The following is a 14,888-nucleotide window of genomic DNA, read 5'->3' as shown; positions in this document are numbered from 1 at the left end:
TCACCCACTCTATCACCTTTTTAAAAAAGGGCAGTTTTCAACATTGAAGGGTTTATGTCAGTGGTAGAGCGTAGGAGTGTAGTTCAAGAAGTCCCTGTTTCATAACCATATACGCTCTTCAATAGATCCTGTTAAAATGTTTTTCAACCCAATGCACTGTAAGAAACAATAAAATATATCATAATTTCATATACAAAACAATGAACAATTGGGTTTAACTATACTCTTAGCACAAAATCAACAAACTGCAGTAGAGAAGCAGTTACATTTTGCAGAATTTGTGCATTTGACAAAAGATTTTTTTTCCATGTTCCAAGATCTACATGTGATACGAAATGTATGAATTCTTGCAATGGAAACCTCACTGTATTTTACCAAGGCAGATAAAGGACATCCTTCGCACCCCATATACTTATAAGGAGGGTTTGGTGGCTGAAAATGCATTGCTTTGATGGTGATTGCATGTTGCTTGCACTTTGTACATATTACTGAATTAATAAAGATGGACTTTTCAGAACTGGGGGTATAGCTCAGTGGTAGAGCATTTGACTGCAGATCAAGAGGTCCCTAGTTCAAATCTGGGTGTCCCCTTGTTCAACTGTTTTACCTGTAGAAATATTTTTTTATTAAATAAATTGAAGAAAACATTTACAATGTTACCATTTTATGTAATGAGCAACACATTTCTACATTTGAAATACTCCTGATCATCTCCTGAAACATAGGGTAAACACCATGAAACTGTTTAGGATTTCTTCATATGATACAAGCTGTGTTTTACATTCACCCAAGTTCTACTGGTGATATTATCAGTTTGAAATAGTCCATTGGAAGCTCATATGAATGTTATAAAACTGTGGTGGAAACCAATAATATGCCCTTAATGAACTGTATTAATTTGTACAGCTGACCAGAAGTGCACTGATGTCATTAGTTCTACAAGTTCCATACAGTCACCCACTCTATCACCTTTTTAAAAAAGGGCAGTTTTCAACATTGAATGGTTTATGTCAGTGGTAGAGCGTAGGAGTGTAGTTCAAGAAGTCCCTGTTTCATAACCATATACCCTCTTCAATAGATCCTGTTAAAATGTTTTTCAACCCAATGCACTGTAAGAAACAATAGGATATATCATCATTTCATATACAAAAAAATGAACAATTGGGTTTAACTATGCTCTTAGCACAAAATCAACAAACTGCAGTAGAGAAGCAGTTACATTTTCCAGAATTTGTGCATTTGACAAAAGATTTTTTTTCCATGTTCCAAGATCTACATGTGATACGAAATGTAGGAATTCTTGCAATGGAAACCTCACTGTATTTTACCAAGGCAGATAAAGGACATCCTTCGCACCCCATATACTTATAAGGAGGGTTTGGTGGCTGAAAATGCATTGCTTTGATGGTGATTGCATGTTGCTTGCACTTTGTACATATTACTGAATTAATAAAGATGGACTTTTCAGAACTGGGGGTATAGCTCAGTGGTAGAGCATTTGACTGTAGATCAAGAGGTCCCTAGTTCAAATCTGGGTGTCCCCTTGTTCAACTGTTTTACCTGTAGAAATATGTTTTATTAAATAAATTGAAAAAAACATTTACAATCTTAGCATTTTATGTAATGAGCAACACATTTCTACATTTGAAATACTCCTGATCATCTCCTGAAACATAGGGTAAACACCATGAAACTGTTTAGGATTTCTTCATATGATACAAGCTGTGTTTTACATTCACCCAAGTTCTACTGGTGATATGACCAGTTTGAAATAGTCCATTGGAAGCTCATATGAATGTTATAAAACTGTGGTGGAAACCAATAATATACCCTTTATGAAATGTATTAATTTGTACAGCTGACCAGAAGTGCATTGATGTCATTAGTTCTACAAGTTCCATACAGTCACCCACTCTATCACCTTTTTAAAAAAGGGCAGTTTTCAGCATTCAAGGGTTTAACTCAGTGGTAGAGCATAGGAGTGCAGTTCAAGAAGTCCCTGTTTCATAAGCATATACCCTCGTCAATATATCCTGTTAAAATGTTTTTCAACCCAATTCACTGTAAGAAACAATAGGATATATCATCATTTCATATACAAAACAATGAACAATTGGGTTTAACTATGCTCCTAGCACAAAATCAACAAACTGCAGTAGACAAGCATTTACATTTTGCAGAATTTGTGCATTTGACAAAAGATTTTTTTTCCATGTTCCAAGATCTACATGTGATACGAAATGTATGAATTCTTGCAATGGAAACCTCACTGTATTTTACCAAGGCAGATAAAGGACATCCTTCGCACCCCATATACTTATAAGGAGGGTTTGGTGGCTGAAAATGCATTGCTTTGATGGTGATTGCATGTTGCTTGCACTTTGTACATATTACTGAATTAATAAAGGTGAATTTTTCAGAACTGGCGGTATAGCTCAGTGGTAGAGTGTTTGACTGCAGATCAAGAGGTCCCTAGTTCAAATCTGGGTGTCCCCTTTTTCAACTGTTTTACCTGTAGAAATATTTTTTTAATTAAATAAATTGAAGAAAACATTTACAATCTTAGCATTTTATGTAATGAGCAACACATTTCTACATTTGAAATACTCCTGATCATATCTTGAAACATAGGGTAAACACCATGAAACTGTTTAGGATTTCTTCATATGATACAAGCTGTGTTTTACATTCACCCAAGTTCTACTGGTGATATTATCAGTTTGAAATAGTCAATTGGAAGCTCATATGAATGTTATAAAACTGTGGTGGAAACCAATAATATGCCCTTAATGAACTGTATTAATTTGTACCGCTGACCAGAAGTGCACTGATGTCATTAGTTGTACAAGTTCCATACAGTCACCCACTCTATCACCTTTTTAAAAAAGGGCAGTTTTCAACATTGAAGGGTTTATGTCAGTGGTAGAGCGTAGGAGTGTAGTTCAAGAAGTCCCTGTTTCATAACCATGTACCCTCTTCAATAGATCATGTTAAAATGTTTTTCAACCCAATGCACTGTAAGAAACAATAGGATATATCATCATTTCATATACAAAAAAATGAACAATTGGGTTTAACTATGCTCTTAGCACAAAATCAACAAACTGCAGTAGAGAAACAGTTACATTTTGCAGAATTTGTGCATTTGACAAAAGATTTTTTTTCCATGTTCCAAGATCTACATGTGATACGAAATGTATGAATTCTTGCAATGGAAACCTCACTGTATTTTACCAAGGCAGATAAAGGACATCCTTCGCACCCCATATACTTATAAGGAGGGTTTGGTGGCTGAAAATGCATTGCTTTGATGGTGATTGCATGTTGCTTGCACTTTGTACATATTACTGAATTAATAAAGGTGGACTTTTCAAAACTGGGGGTATAGCTCAGTGGTAGAGCATTTGACTGCAGATCAAGAGGTCCCTGGTTCAAATCCAGGTGTCCCCTTGTTCAACTGTTTTACCTGTAGAAATATTTTTTTAATTAAATAAATTGAAGAAAACATTTACAATCTTAGCATTTTATGTAATGAGCAACACATTTCTACATTTGAAATACTCCTGATCATATCCTGAAACATAGGGTTAACACCATGAAACTGTTTAGGATTTCTTCATATGATACAAGCTGTGTTTTACATTCACCCAAGTTCTACTGGTGATGTTATCAGTTTGAAATAGTCCATTGGAAGCTCATATGAATGTTATAAAACTGTGGTGGAAACCAATAATATGCCTTTAATGAACTGTATTAATTTGTACAGCTGACCAGAAGTGCACTGATGTCATTAGTTCTACAAGTTCCATACAGTCACCCACTCTATCACCTTTTTAAAAAAGGGCAGTTTTCAACATTGAAGGGTTTATGTCAGTGGTAGAGCGTAGGAGTGTAGTTCAAGAAGTCCCTGTTTCATAACTATATACCCTCTTCAATAGATCCTGTTAAAATGTTTTTCAACCCAATGCACTGTAAGAAACAATAGGATATATCATCATTTCATATACAAAAAAATGAACGATTGGGTTTAACTATGCTCTTAGCACAAAATCAACAAACTGCAGTAGAGAAGCAGTTACATTTTGCAGAATTTGTGCATTTGACAAAAGATTTTTTTTCCATGTTCCAAGATCTACATGTGATACGAAATGTATGAATTCTTGCAATGGAAACCTCACTGTATTTTACCAAGGCAGATAAAGGACATCCTTCGCACCCCATATACTTATAAGGAGGGTTTGGTGGCTGAAAATGCATTGCTTTGATGGTGATTGCATGTTGCTTGCACTTTGTACATATTACTGAATTAATAAAGATGGACTTTTCAAAACTGGTGGTATAGCTCAGTGGTAGAGCATTTGACTGCAGATCAAGAGGACCGTAGTTCAAATCTGGGTGTCCCCTTGTTCAACTGTTTTACCTGTAGAAATATTTTTTTATTAAATAAATTGAAAAAAACATTTACAATCTTAGCATTTTATGTAATGAGCAACACATTTCTACATTTGAAATACTCCTGATCTTCTCCTGAAACATAGGGTAAACACCATGAAACTGTTTAGGATTTCTTCATATGATACAAGCTGTGTTTTACATTCACCCAAGTTCTACTGGTTATATGACCAGTTTGAAATAGTCCATTGGAAGCTCATATGAATGTTATAAAACTGTGGTGGAAACCAATAATATGCCCTTTATGAAATGTATTAATTTGTACAGCTGACCAGAAGTGCATTGATGTCATTAGTTCTACAAGTTCCATACAGTCACCCACTCTATCACCTTTTTAAAAAAGGGCAGTTTTCAGCATTCAAGGGTTTAACTCAGTGGTAGAGCATAGGAGTGCAGTTCAAGAAGTCCCTGTTTCATAAGCATATACCCTCTTCGATAGATCCTGTTAAAATGTTTTTCAACCCAATGCACTGTAAGAAACAATAGGATATATCATCATTTCATATACAAAAAAAATGAACAATTGGGTTTAACTATGCTCTTAGCACAAAATCAACAAACTGCAGTAGAGAAGCAGTTACATTTTGCAGAATTTGTGCATTTGACAAAAGATTTTTTTTTTCATGTTCCAAGATCTACATGTGATACGAAATGTATGAATTCTTGCAATGGAAACCTCACTGTATTTTACCAAGGCAGATAAAGGACATCCTTTGCACCCCATATACTTATAAGTAGGGTTTGGTGGCTGAAAATGCATTGCTTTGATGGTGATTGCATGTTGCTTCCACTTTGTACATATTACTGAATTAATAAAGGTGAACATTTTAGAAATGGGGGTATAGATCAGGGGTAGAGCATTTCACTGCAGGACAAAAGGTTCCTAGTTCAAATCTGGGTGCCCCCTTGTCCAACTGTTTTACCTGTAGAAATATTTTTTTAATTAAATAAATTGAAGTAAACATTTAGAATCTTAGCATTTTATGTAATGAGCAACACATTTCTACATTTGAAATACTCCTGATCATCACCTGAAATATAGGGTAAACACCACTAAGCTGTTTAGGATTTCTTCATATGATAAAAGCTGTGTTTTACATTCACCCAGGTTCTACTGGTGATATGATCAGTTTGAAATAGTCCACTGGAAGCTCATATGAATGTTATAAAACTGTGGTGGAAACCAATAATATGCCCTTAATGAAATGTATTAATTTGTACAGCTGACCAGAAGTGCACTGATGTCATTAGTTCTACAAGTTCCATAGAGTCACCCACTCTATCACCTTTTTTAAAAAGGGCAGTTTTCAACATTGAAGGGTTTATGTCAGTGGTAGAGCATAGGAGTGTAGTTCAAGAAGTCCCTGTTTCAGAACCATATACCCTCTTCAATAGATCCTGTTAAAATGTTTTCCAACCCAATGCAATGTAAGAAACAATAGGATATATCATCATTTCTTATAAAAAACAATGAAGTATTGGGTTTAACTATGCTCTTAGCACAAAATCGACAAACTGCAGTAGAGAAGCAGTTACATTTTCCAGAATGTGTGCATTTGACAAAAGATTTTTTTCCATGTTCCAAGATCTACATGTGATACGAAATGTATGAATTCTTGCAATGGAAACCTCACTGTATTTTACCAAGGCAGATAAAGGACATCCTTCGCACCCCATATACTTATAAGGAGGGTTTGGTGGCTGAAAATGCATTGCTTTGATGGTGATTGCATGTTGCTTCCACTTTGTACATATTACTGAATTAATAAAGGTGAACATTTCAGAAATGGGGGTATAGCTCAGTGGTAGAGCATTTCACTGCAGATCAAAATGTCCCTAGTTCAAATGTGGGTGCCCCCTTGCCCAACTGTTTTACCTGTAGAAATATTTTTTTATTAAATAAATTGAAAAAAACATTTACAATCTTAGCATTTTATGTAATGAGCAACACATGTCTACATTTGAAATACTCCTGATCATCTCCTGAAACATAGGGTAAACACCATGAAACTGTTTAGGATTTCTTCATATGATACAAGCTGTGTTTTACATTCACCCAAGTTCTACTGGTGATATGACCAGTTTGAAATAGTCCATTGGAAGCTCATATGAATGTTATAAAACTGTGGTGGAAATCAATAATATGCCCTTTATGAAATGTATTAATTTGTACAGCTGACCAGAAGTGCATTGATGTCATTAGTTCTACAAGTTCCATACAGTCACCCACTCTATCACCTTTTTAAAAAAGGGCAGTTTTCAGCATTCAAGGGTTTAACTCAGTGGTAGAGCATAGGAGTGCAGTTCAAGAAGTCCCTGTTTCATAAGCATATACCCTCGTCAATATATCCTGTTAAAATGTTTTTCAACCCAATGCACTGTAAGAAACAATAGGATATATCATCATTTCATATACAAAACAATGAACAATTGGGTTTAACTATGCTCCTAGCACAAAATCAACAAACTGCAGTAGACAAGCATTTACATTTTGCAGAATTTGTGCATTTGACAATAGATTTTTTTTCCATGTTCCAAGATCTACATGTGATACGAAATGTATGAATTCTTGCAATGGAAACCTCACTGTATTTTACCAAAGCAGATAAAGGACATCCTTCGCAACCCATATACTTATAAGGAGGGTTTGGTGGCTAAAAATGCATTGCTTTGATGGTGATTGCATGTTGCTTGCACTTTGTACATATTACTGAATTAATAAAGGTGAATTTTTCAGAACTGGGGGTATAGCTCAGTGGTAGAGCATTTGACTGCAGATCAAGAGGTCCCTAGTTCAAATCTGGGTGCCCCCTTGTTCAACTGTTTTACCTGTAGAAATATTTTTTTAATTAAATAAATTGAAGAAAACATTTACAATCTTAGCATTTTATGTAATGAGCAACACATTTCTACATTTGAAATACTCCTGATCATATCCTGAAACATAGGGTAAACACCATGAAACTGTTTAGGATTTCTTCATATGATACAAGCTGTGTTTTACATTCACCCAAGTTCTACTGGTGATATTATCAGTTTGAAATAGTCCATTGGAAGCTCATATGAATGTTATAAAACTGTGGTGGAAACCAATAATATGCCCTTAATGAACTGTATTAATTTGTACAGCTGACCAGAAGTGCACTGATGTCATTAGTTCTACAAGTTCCATACAGTCACCCACTCTATCACCTTTTTAAAAAAGGGCAGTTTTCAACATTGAAGGGTTTATGTCAGTGGTAGAGCGTAGGAGTGTAGTTCAAGAAGTCCCTGTTTCATAACCATATACCCTCTTCAATAGATCCTGTTAAAATGTTTTTCAACCCAATGCACTGTAAGAAATAATAGGATATATCATCATTTCATATACAAAAAAATGAACAATTGGGTTTAACTATGCTCTTAGCACAAAATCAACAAACTGCAGTAGAGAAGCAGTTACATTTTGCAGAATTTGTGCATTTGACAAAAGATTTTTTTTCCATGTTCCAAGATCTACATGTGATACGAAATGTATGAATTCTTGCAATGGAAACCTCACTGTATTTTACCAAGGCAGATAAAGACATCCTTCGCACCCCACATACTTATAAGGAGGGTTTGGTGGCTGAAAATGCATTGCTTTGATGGTGATTGCATGTTGCTTGCACTTTGTACATATTACTGAATTAATAAAGGTGAACTTTTCAGAACTGGGGGTATAGCTCAGTGGTAGAGCATTTGACTGCATATCAAGAGGTCCCTAGTTCAAATCTGGGTGCCCCCTTCTTCAACTGTTTTACCTGTAGAAATATTTTTTTAATTAAATAAATTGAAGAAAACATTTACAATCTTAGCATTTTATGTAACGAGCAACACATTTCTACATTTGAAATACTCCTGATCATCTCCTGAAACATAGGGTAAACACCATGAAACTGTTTAGGATTTCTTCATATGATACAAGCTGTGTTTTACATTCACCCAAGTTCTACTGGTGATATTATCAGTTTGAAATAGTCCATTGGAAGCTCATATGAATGTTATAAAACGGTGGTGGAAACCAATAATATGCCCTTAATGAAATGTATTAATTTGTACAGCTGACCAGAAGTGCACTGATGTCATTACTTCTACAAGTTCCATACAGTCACCCACTCTATCACCTTTTTAAAAAAGGGCAGTTTTCAACATTGAAGGGTTTATGTCAGTGGTAGAGCGTAGGAGTGTAGTTCAAGAAGTCCCTGTTTCATAACCATATACCCTCTTCAATAGATCCTGTTAAAATGTTTTTCAACACAATGCACTGTAAGAAACAATAGGATATATCATCATTTCCTATACAAAACAATGAACAATTGGGTTTAACTATGCTCTTAGCACAAAATCAACAAACTGCAGTAGACAAGCATTTACATTTTGCAGAATTTGTGCATTTGACAAAAGATTTTTTTTCCATGTTCCAAGATCTACATGTGATACGAAATGTATGAATTCTTGCAATGGAAACCTCACTGTATTTTACCAAGGCAGATAAAGGACATCCTTCGCACCCCATATACTTATAAGGAGGGTTTGGTGGCTGAAAATGCATTGCTTTGATGGTGATTGCATGTTGCTTGCACTTTGTACATATTAATGAATTAATAAAGGTGAATTTTTCAGAACTGGGGGTATAGCTCAGTGGTAGAGCATTTGACTGCAGATCAAGAGGTCCCTAGTTCAAATCTGGGTGCCCCCTTGTTCAACTGTTTTACCTGTACAAATATTTTTTTAATTAAGTAAATTGAAGAAAACATTTACAATCTTAGCATTTTACGTAATGAGCAACACATTTCTACATTTGAAATACTCCTGATCATCTCCTGAAACATAGGGTAAACACCATGAAACTGTTTAGGATTTCTTCATATGATACAAGCTGTGTTTTACATTCACCCAAGTTCTACTGGTGATATGATCAGTTTGAAATAGTCCATTGGAAGCTCATATGAATGTTATAAAACTGTGGTGGAAACCAATAATATGCCCTTAATGAAATGAATTAATTTGTACAGCTGACCAGAAGTGCATTGATGTCATTAGTTCTACAAGTTCCATACAGTCACCCACTCTATCACCTTTTTAAAAAAGGGCAGTTTTCAGCATTCAAGGGTTTAACTCAGTGGTAGAGCATAGGAGTGCAGTTCAAGAAGTCCCTGTTTCATAAGCATATACCCTCGTCAATATATCCTGTTAAAATATTTTTCAACCCAATGCACTGTAACAAACAATAGGATATATCATCACTTCATATACAAAACAATGAACAATTGGGTTTAACTATGCTCTTAGCACAAAATCAACAAACTGCAGTAGACAAGCATTTACATTTTGCAGAATTTGTGCATTTGACAAAAGATTTTTTTCCATGTTCCAAGATCTACATGTGATACGAAATGTATGAATTCTTGCAATGGAAACCTCACTGTATTTTACCAAAAAAGATTAAGGACATCTTTTGTACCCCTTATACTTATAAGGAGGGTTTGGTGGCTGAAATGCTTTGCTTTGATGGCGATTGCATGTTGCTTGCACTTTGTACATATTACTGAATTAATAAAGGTGAACTTTTCAGAAATGGGGGTATAGCTCAGTGGTAGAGCATTTGACTGCAGATCAAGAGGTCCCTAGTTCAAATCTGGGTGTCCCCTTGTTCAACTATTTTACCTGTAGAAATATTTTTTTAATTAAATAAATTGAAGTAAACATTTACAATCTTAGCATTTTATGTAATGAGCAACACATTTCTACATTTGAAATACTCCTGATCATCACCTGAAACATAGGGTAAACACTATTAAGCTGTTTAGGATTTCTTCAAATGATACAACCTGTGTTTTACATTCACCCAAGTTCTGATGGTGATATTATCAGTTTGAAATAGTCCATTGGAAGCTCATATGAATGTTATAAAACTGTGGTGGAAACCAATAATATGCCCTTAATGAAATGCATTAATTTGTACAGCTGACCAGAAGTGCACTGATGTCATTAGTTCTACAAGTTCCATACAGTCACCCACTCTATCACCTTTTTAAAAAAGGGCAGTTTTCAGCATTCAAGGGTTTAACTCAGTGGTAGAGCATAGGAGTGCAGTTCAAGAAGTCCCTGTTTCATAAACATATACCCTCTTCAATAGATCCTGTTAAAATGTTTTTCAACCCAATGCCTTGTAAGAAACAATAGGATATATCATCATTTCATATACAAAACAATGAACAATTGGGTTTAACTATGCTCTTAGCACAAAATCAACAAACTGCAGTAGAGAAGCAGTTACATTTTGCAGAATTTGTGCATTTGACAAAAGATTTTTTTTCCATGTTCCAAGATCTACATGTGATACGAAATGTATGAATTCTTGCAATGGAAACCTCACTGTATTTTACCAAGGCAGATAAAGGACATTCTTCGCACCCCTTATACTTATAAGGAGGGTTTGGTGGCTGAACATGCATTGCTTTGATGGTGATTGCATGTTGCTTCCACTTTGTACATATTACTGAATAAATAAAGGTGAATATTTCAGAAATGGGGGTATAGCTCAGGGGTAGAGCATTTCACTGCAGATCAAGAGGTTCCTAGTTCAAATCTGGGTGCCCCCTTGTTCAACTGTTTTACCTGTAGAAATATTTTTTTTATTAAATAAATTGAAGAAAACATTTACAATCTTAGCATTTTATGTAATGAGCAACACTTTTCTACATTTGAAATACTCTTGATCATCTCCTGAAACATAGGGTAAACACCATGAAACTGTTTAGGATTTCTTCATATGATACAAGCTGTGTTTTACATTCGCCCAAGTTCTACTGGTGATATTATCAGTTTGAAATAGTCCATTGGAAGCTCAAATGAATGTTATAAAACTGTGGTGGAAACCAATAATATGCCCTTAATGAACGGTATTAATTTGTACAGCTGTCCAGATGTGCACTGATGTCATTAGTTCTACAAGTTCCATACAGTCACCCACTCTATCACCTTTTTAGAAAAGGGCAGTTTTCAGCATTCAAGGGTTGAACTCAGTGGTAGAGCGTAGGAATGCAGTTAAAAAGGTCACTGTTTCATAACCATATACCCTCTTCAATAGATCCTGTTAAAATGTTTTTCAACCCAATACACTGTAAGAAACAATAAGATATATCATCATTTCATATACAAAACAATGAACAATTGGGTTTAACTATGCTCTTAGCACAAAATCAACAAACCGCAGTAGAGAAGCAGTTACATTTTGCAGAATTTATGCATTTGACAAAAGATTTTTTTTCCATGTTCCAAGATCTACATGTGATACCAAATGTATGAATTCTTGCAATGGAAACCTCACTGCATTTTACCAAGGCAGAAAAAGGACATCCTTCGCACCCCATATACTTATAAGGAGGGTTTGGTGGTTGAAAATGCATTGCTTTGATGGTGATTGCATGTTGCTTGCACTTTGTACATATTACTGAATTAATAAAGGAGAACTTTTCAGAACTGGCCGTATAGCTCAGTAGTAGAGCATTTGACTGCAGATCAAGAGGTCCCTAGTTCAACTCTGGGTGCCCTTTGTTCAACTGTTTTACCTGTAGAAATATTTTTTTTATTAAATAAATTGAAGAAAACATTTACAATGTTAGCATTTTATGTAATGAGCAACACATTTCTACATTTGAAATACTCCTGATCATCACCTGAAACATAGGGTAAACACCATTAAGCCGTTTAGGATTTCTTTGTATGATACAAGCTGTGTTTTACATTCACCCAAGTTCTACTGGTGATATGATCAGTTTGAAATAGTCCATTGGAAGCTCATATGAATGTTATAAAACTGTGGTGGAAACCAATAATATGCCCTTAATGAAATGTATTAATTTGTACAGCTGACCAGAAGTGCACTGATGTCATTAGTTCTACAAGTTCCATACAGTCACCCACTCTATCACCTTTTTAAAAAAGGGCAGTTTTCAGCATTCAAGGGTTTAACTCAGTGGTAGTGCATAGGAGTGCAGTTCAAGAAGTCCCTGTTTCATAAGCATATACCCTCGTCAATAGATCCTGTTAAAATGTTTTTCAACCCAATGCACTGTAAGAAACAATAGGATATATCATCATTTCATATAAAAAACAATGGAACATTGGGTTTAATTATACTCTTAGCACAAAATCAACAAACTGCAGTAGAGAAGCAGTTACGTTTTGCAGAATTTGTGCATTTGTCAAACGTTTTTTTTTCATGTTCCAAGATCTACATGTGATACGAGATGTATGAATTCTTGCAATGGAAACCTCACTGTATTTTGCCAAGGCAGATAAAGGACATTTTTGTACCCCTTATACTTATAAGGAGGGTTTGGTGGTTGAAAATGCATTGCTTTGATGGTGATTGCATGTTGCTTGCACTTTGTACATATTACTGAATTAATAAAGATGGACTTTTCAGAGCTGGCCGTATAGCTCAGTAGTAGAGCATTTGACTGCAGATCAAGAGGTCCCTAGTTCAACTCTGGGTGCCCTTTGTTCAACTGTTTTACCTGTAGAAATATTTTTTTATTAAATAAATTGAAGAAAACATTTACAATGTTAGCATTTCATGTAATTAGCAACACATTTCTACATTTGAAATACTCCTGATCATCTCCTGAAACATAGGGTAAACACCATGAAACTGTTTAGGATTTCTTCAAATGATACAAGCTGTGTTTTACATTCACCCAAGTTCTACTGGTGATATTATCAGTTTGAAATAGTCCATTGGAAGCTCATATGAATGTTATAAAACTGTGGTGGAAACCAATAATATGCCCTTAATGAAATGTATTAATTTGTACAGCTGACCAGAAGTGCACTGATGTCATTAGTTCTACAAGTTTCATACAGTCACACACTCTATCACCTTTTTAAAAAAGGGCAGTTTTCAACATTCAAGGGTTTATGTCAGTGGTAGAGCGTAGGAGTGTAGTTCAAGAAGTCCCTGTTTCATAACCATATACCCTCTTCAATAGATCCTGTTAAAATGTTTTTCAACCCAATGCACAGTAAGAAACAATAAGATATATCATCATTTCATATAAAAAACAATGGAACATTGGGTTTAACTATGCTCTTAGCACAAAATCAACAAACTGCAGTAGAGAAGCAGTTACATTTTGCAGAATTTGTGCATTTGACAAAAGATTGTTTTTCCATGTTCCAAGATCTACATGTGATACGAAATGTATGAATTCTTGCAATGGAAACCTCACTGTATTTTACCAAGGCAGATAAAGGACATCTTTTGTACCCCTTATACTTATAAGGAGGGTTTGGTGGCTGGAAATGCATTGCTTTGATGGTGATTGCATGTTGCTTTCACTTTGTACATATTACTGAATAAATAAATGTAAACATTTCAGAAATGGGGCTATAGCTCAGGGGTAGAGCATTTCACTGTGGATCAAAAGGTCCCTAGTTCAAATCTAGGTGCCCCCTTGTCCAACTGTTTTACCTGTAGAAATGTGTTTTTAATTAAATAAATTGAAGTAAACATTTGCAATCTTAGCATTTTATGTAATGAGCAACACATTTCTACATTTGAAATACTCCTCATCATCACCTGAAACATAGGGTAAGCATTAAGCTGTTTAGGATTTCTTCATATGATACAAGCTGTGTTTTACATTCACCCAAGTTCTACTGGTGATATTATCAGTTTGACATAGTCCATTGGAAGCTCATATGAATGTTATAAAACTGTGGTGGAAACCAATAATATGCCCTTAATGAAATGTATTAATTTGTACAGCTGACCAGAAGTGCACTGATGTCATTAATTCTACAAGTTCCATACAGTCACCCACTCTAACACCTTTTTTTAAAAAGGGCAGTTTTCAGCATTTAAGGGTTTAACTCAGTGGTAGAGCATAGGAGTGGAGTTCAAGAAGTCCCTGTTTCATAACCATATACCCTCTTCAATAGATCCTGTTAAAATGTTTTTCAACCCAATGCACTGTAAGAAACAATAGGATATATCATCATTTCATATACAAAACAATGAACAATTGGGTTTAACTATGCTCTTAGCACAAAATCAACAAACTGCAGTAGAGAAGCAGTTACATTTTGCAGAATTTGTGCATTTGACAAAAGATTTTTTTTCCATGTTCCAAGATCTACATGTGATACGAAATGTATGAATTCTTGCAATGGAAACCTCACTGTATTTTACCAAGGCAGATAAAGGCCATTCTTCGCACCCCTTATACTTATAAGGAGGGTTTGGTGGCTGAACATGCATTGCTTTGATGGTGATTGCATGTCGCTTCCACTTTGTACATATTACTGAATAAATAAAGGTGAATATTTCAGAGATGGGGATATAGCTCAGGGGTACAGCATTTCACTGCAGATCAAAAGGTCCCTAGTTCAAATCTGGTTGCCCCCTT

General features: G+C 35.2%; 8 non-coding genes across 8 annotated transcripts; all 8 read left to right on the top strand.

Moving 5' to 3' along the window:
• Nucleotides 1-519: 519 nt before the first annotated feature.
• TRNAC-GCA (transfer RNA cysteine (anticodon GCA)) lies at nucleotides 520-591 on the top strand. Its single transcript has one exon. It is a non-coding gene; the product is annotated as a tRNA-Cys (tRNA).
• An 881-nt stretch (nucleotides 592-1,472) lies between these two features.
• TRNAY-GUA (transfer RNA tyrosine (anticodon GUA)) lies at nucleotides 1,473-1,544 on the top strand. Its single transcript has one exon. It is a non-coding gene; the product is annotated as a tRNA-Tyr (tRNA).
• A 1,834-nt stretch (nucleotides 1,545-3,378) lies between these two features.
• On the top strand, nucleotides 3,379-3,450 carry TRNAC-GCA (transfer RNA cysteine (anticodon GCA)). Its single transcript has one exon. It is a non-coding gene; the product is annotated as a tRNA-Cys (tRNA).
• A 3,743-nt stretch (nucleotides 3,451-7,193) lies between these two features.
• TRNAC-GCA (transfer RNA cysteine (anticodon GCA)) lies at nucleotides 7,194-7,265 on the top strand. Its single transcript has one exon. It is a non-coding gene; the product is annotated as a tRNA-Cys (tRNA).
• An 881-nt stretch (nucleotides 7,266-8,146) lies between these two features.
• TRNAC-GCA (transfer RNA cysteine (anticodon GCA)) lies at nucleotides 8,147-8,218 on the top strand. The gene has a single exon. It is a non-coding gene; the product is annotated as a tRNA-Cys (tRNA).
• An 882-nt stretch (nucleotides 8,219-9,100) lies between these two features.
• Nucleotides 9,101-9,172, top strand: TRNAC-GCA (transfer RNA cysteine (anticodon GCA)). Its single transcript has one exon. It is a non-coding gene; the product is annotated as a tRNA-Cys (tRNA).
• An 880-nt stretch (nucleotides 9,173-10,052) lies between these two features.
• Nucleotides 10,053-10,124, top strand: TRNAC-GCA (transfer RNA cysteine (anticodon GCA)). The gene has a single exon. It is a non-coding gene; the product is annotated as a tRNA-Cys (tRNA).
• Nucleotides 10,125-13,863: 3,739 nt separating this feature from the next.
• TRNAH-GUG (transfer RNA histidin (anticodon GUG)) lies at nucleotides 13,864-13,935 on the top strand. The gene has a single exon. It is a non-coding gene; the product is annotated as a tRNA-His (tRNA).
• Nucleotides 13,936-14,888: the final 953 nt, after the last annotated feature.

The sequence above is a fragment of the Ambystoma mexicanum genome, unplaced genomic scaffold (genome assembly GCF_040938575.1).
Source record: "Ambystoma mexicanum isolate Mex_15411 unplaced genomic scaffold, UKY_AmexF1_1 Mex_scaf84, whole genome shotgun sequence".
NCBI lineage: Eukaryota > Metazoa > Chordata > Amphibia > Caudata > Ambystomatidae > Ambystoma > Ambystoma mexicanum.
The sequence above is the reverse complement of the archived record's forward strand: the minus strand, read 5'-3'. Positions and strand labels throughout refer to the sequence as shown.